At 50.2% G+C, this 4,617-nt stretch overlaps 1 long non-coding RNA gene across 1 annotated transcript in view; it reads left to right on the top strand.

The window, feature by feature from the left end:
- LOC122543038 overlaps window positions 1–4,617 on the top strand; it is a 28,091-nt gene that overhangs the window by 1,076 nt on the left and 22,398 nt on the right. The window lies entirely within an intron of this gene.

Raw genomic sequence — 4,617 nt, forward strand, 5'->3', positions numbered from 1 at the left:
CCCGACTTGTGGGACTATATGTGGGGAGGCAGATGTGTGTTGAGGCGTGGAGGTTAATGGGGGGGAGGGAGGTTTGGGGTTGTGTCTGTGTTGGAGGTGGAGGGAGGGGTGTGAGTCGCTCCGTTCCTTTCAAACGCCAGGTTCACAATGCGACAAAGTTCTCCACCTCCTCAGTGTGTGAGTGAGCAGCTCAGCACCATCAGGGTGCGTGTGTATGTCTGTGAGACCCCCTTCCCCCTCCCCCACCGCCACTTCAGGGAGTAGCCTGTTGGCCAGACGAGCATCCTGAGTGAATCTCCCCTCCCCCAGCCCTGCCGGACTCGGGCGGTGCTGAAACACTTCCTGATGCAATGCAGCGGAGACGGGGAGGGGAACAAATCAGACAGAACTCAGCTCCCTGAAAGCAGGGAGTGTTACCAGAGGGAATGTTCACTCCCCCCTTCCCCCCAGGGTCTGCGGGGGGACTGGGGAATGCTAACACAGGCTGCAGCTCCGAGCTGAGCCCGTTCAGTCCGATCCAGTGGCATTGCAGTATTTTGCTGAGTCATCTCTCACTGCTGGCGCGAACAAAGTTATTTTCGCTTTTCATAAAGGATGAAGAGAGAAAGCAAGGGGAAAAGAAATAAACCCATACAAGATCATGACAGGGTCACTTTCCGTGTCATTATAAATCTGTGTGAGATTGTTTCAGTCACTTTCAAGTGACAGCAAATTCTCACTCGGGACTCCGATATTGCCATCCTCTTGCTCTGTGTATCTTTCCCATTTGCTCTCTCTCCATTTTCTTGGAGGACAGCATCGCAGTCACAGAACTATACAGCACGGAACAAGAACTCGTCGAGATATCGTCAATTAATCTAGTCCCATTTGCTGGACGCTTCTATCCCTCTAAACCGTTCCTATTCACGACCCATCCAGATGCCTTTTAAATATACCAGCCTCCACCACTTCCTCTGGCAGCTCATCCCATACACACTCCACCCTCTGTGTGAAAATGTTGGCCCTTACGTCCCTTTTAAATCTCCCCCCCCCCCCCCCCCCCCCTTCACTTTAAAAGTGTGCCCCCGAGTTTCGGACTCCCCTCTCCTGAGGAAAAGACCTTGTCTATTTATCCTATCCATGATTTTATAAACCTCTATAAGGTCACCCCCTCAGCCTCCAGGGAAAACAGCCCCAGCCTGTTCAGCCTCTCCCTCTCGCCCGAGCCCTCCAACCCTGGCAACATCCTTGTCAATCTTTTCTGAACCCTTTCACGTTCCACCACATCCTTGCCTGCAGCAGCGGGTCTTTGAGGATGGACCGGAGCAGGCCTGTGTTGGACTGAGCACTGAGCCATGGGTGTGCCCTCTGCTGCTGTGAAAGTCAGAGCTGGAAACAGTGAACTCTGTCTCCATTGGGTTCTGGTTCCAAGGAGCGGGGTTGAATGCACCCTCTGATGCATCCTCCCTGACTATGTCCTGATGCAGGATGTTTCAGTTTCTGAGAGCCCAAAGGGCTATTGAACATGAATGAGGTTCCAAACCTGCAGACTGTGCAGAGGGAGCTGCTGCTCTCGGTTCGATCCACCTTCCCCGCACACATGTCTCCGGCCAGCTCCTCTCCCCGGGACAGGGCTCGGCCCACACTGGCTGTCTGAGCCGGGCCAGGCTGAACTGCTCCTCGGGATCCCGAGCTCAGAGCGGGCTACAGTAGTTTAGTTCCCCTTCAGTACGTTAGACCGCGGTGGTTGGGAAAGAAAAATGCATGACTGGTCTTGGAGGGAGGGCAGGGTCCCAGACAGCAAGGAACAAAGACAGGTTGTTCTCTCCCATTGCTGCTGGTGGGATCTTGCTGTGCGCCAAGGGTTCGCTCACGGCCAGCGGCCCTGGGCTTTGGAGCCGCGGATCGGGAACCTCTGACGGTTCAGATCTCGGCGGCACCGTCTCCCAGGTGAGCGCTTCATGTCTGCCCTGAGTCCATAAGGCTGACACAGTGTGTCTCACAGAGTACCAGCAGAAATCCCATCCGTTTGAACGGCAGCAACAGCTTGCGTGAGAAACCAAACCGAAATTGACCTTCATGTCTCCGTTAGCATAGACCTGCAAGCGGCAATTAAGGCCCAGGCTGGATTCCGAGCAGATACCCTCAAACACCATCAGGAGATGCTGATGGGAACTCAGTTATGAGTCACCTCCTTTTTGCAAACTGCACAGGCTGGAACATTACTCGGAGAAAGTGGCGGCTGCAGAGGCTGGAGAGGCTGGTGCTGGAAAAGCACAGCCGGCCGGGCAGCATCCCAGGAGCTGGAGAATTGACGTCTCGGGCATAATCCCTTCATCAGGATGATGCATGACTTGGAACATGACTCGAGCTAATAAGCTATTTATTGTAACTTGTCAAGCTGGTTCTCGCCGAACAGACTGCAGAATTTTGAGAATCTGTTCAACACACAAAAGACTAAACGGACAGAACTCATAATCTGGAACAAGAGGCCTTGCGTTTACTTATCACGACCTCAGGATGCCCAGCAGCGAATTAGTCACTTTTTAAAGCTGTTGGTACATGACGAAATGCAGCGCCAACTTGTGCAGCAAGATCCCACAGACAGCAGTGACAATAATTGTTCTTGTCTCTGTGATGTTGTTTTAAGGGTAAACATTGAGGGCAGGAGACAAGGAAAGGTCTCTTTCATTTTCTTTTTGAAATATTGGCCACCGAACCCTTTCCAACCGCCTGGGAGGGGGAGATGGGGCATCATTTTAACATGGTACTCAGAAGAAGGTACCGCCCAGAGTGCAGCACTTCCCCAGCGCTGCACTGAGGCAGCCAAGAGCAAGTGCAAATCTAAGTCCAAGCTAAGTCAAGTGTTGGCAGTGGGACATGAACCTACAACCATACCAGGCACCTTTAGAACACAGTACATAGAACATTACAGCGCAGTACAGGCCCTTCAGCCCTCGATGTTGTACTGACCTGTGGAACCAATCTGAAGCCTTTCTCTCCTCAACTATTCCATTCTCATCCATATGTTTATCCAAGGACCATTTAAATGCCCTTAAAGTTGGCAGGCATGCCGTTCCACACCCCTATTACTCTCTGACTAAAGAAACTACCTCTGACATCTGTCCTGTATCTATCACTCCTCAATTTAAAGCTATGTCCCCTCGTGCTAGCCACCCGAGGATGCATTTACCAGATGCCTTATCTGTGACAATCTCTGCTGCTTTGTTATCCCTAGGTACTGTCCAGGCCTGAATGACACTGTTCAAAAGTCTTGTTAGACCCTGAGCTCATCCTCTGAACCCCGATGCTGCCCAGCAGTTCCATTCGACTGCCTGGCCCGGCACTTTCTCTGTCCATGTGCTGGTGAAGTGCCCAGCTGTTCCAACAAGCTCTCCAATCTGAATGCTCTGCTGGGCAACCCCCCAGTTTCCACTTTGCAGAAATTCCAGCTCTTCAAAATTCTCATGCTGCAGTTCCTCCATCGACTTATCTTTCTCTTTTACCTCCTCCAAAATAACAATCATCCCCCTCTGCAATCCTCAAAACCTGAATCCCATGTGGACTTCCCTAGTTCCTTCTTCCTCACTGTTAGTGATGTTGCTTTGTGTTTTCGTAAATTCACTGTGGTAATGGGCAAAAACAGACTTGCTCACAATAATGTCCTGTTGTATACTCACCCATTAGTGTGAATGACATTGGCTCTGGAATGAATATGGTCATGATACACTTTCCTTCGACCTACCTACCTGACAGTGCAGCACTCTCTCTGTTCTCCATTCTCACCACTATCTGGGGCAAGTCACAGCCCATTCCCCATTCTCACCAATCTCTGGGAAAAGAAGTTTCTCCTGAATTCTTTGGGGAATTTATGAGTGATACCCTGATACACTTATGAGCCCCATTTCTGCTCTAGTTCTGAAGTGGAAATATCTTCTGTACACCTTTCCTATCAAAGACCTTCATAATCTTTGTGTTCTCTATGAGATTATCCTCTGCATGTTGAAATGTTTCTGATGAGTGTTACTTAACAGGCTGATGCCATTCAGCAGTCCCATTTCTCAAACTGCCTCCCTATCTTTCTGAAGACATGGAGACCAGAATGTGGTACAGCCCACATTGCCCAGCTAAGGTTCTCTACATTTAATTCACTTCTCAGCTTTTCAGTTCTGTCCCTTGAGAAATGAGGCTGGTAGGTATAGAGAATGCTGGATAACTAAAGAAAGTGAGCGTTTGGTTAAGAAAAAGAAGGAAGCATATGTCAGGTATGGACAGGAGAGATCGAGTGAATCCTTAGAAGAGTATAAAGAAAGTAGGAGTGTACTTAAGAGAGAAATCAGGAGGGCAAAATGGGGACGTGAGATAGCTTTGGCAAATAGAATTAAGGAGAATCCAAAGGGTTTTTACAAATACATTAAGGACAAAAGGGTAACTAGGGAGAGAATAGGGCCCCTCAAAGCTACCTCCAAATGGACCCCACCACCAAGGATATATTTCCCTCCCCTCCCCTATCAGCATTTCGTAAAGACCTCTCCCTCCGTGACTCCCTCGTCAGATCCACACCCCCCACCAACCCAACCTCCACTCCCGGCACCTTCCCCTGCAACCGCAGGAGGTGCAAAACTTGCGCCCACACCT

The sequence above is a fragment of the Chiloscyllium plagiosum genome, chromosome 42 (genome assembly GCF_004010195.1).
Source record: "Chiloscyllium plagiosum isolate BGI_BamShark_2017 chromosome 42, ASM401019v2, whole genome shotgun sequence".
In the NCBI taxonomy this organism is placed as follows: Eukaryota; Metazoa; Chordata; class Chondrichthyes; order Orectolobiformes; family Hemiscylliidae; genus Chiloscyllium; species Chiloscyllium plagiosum.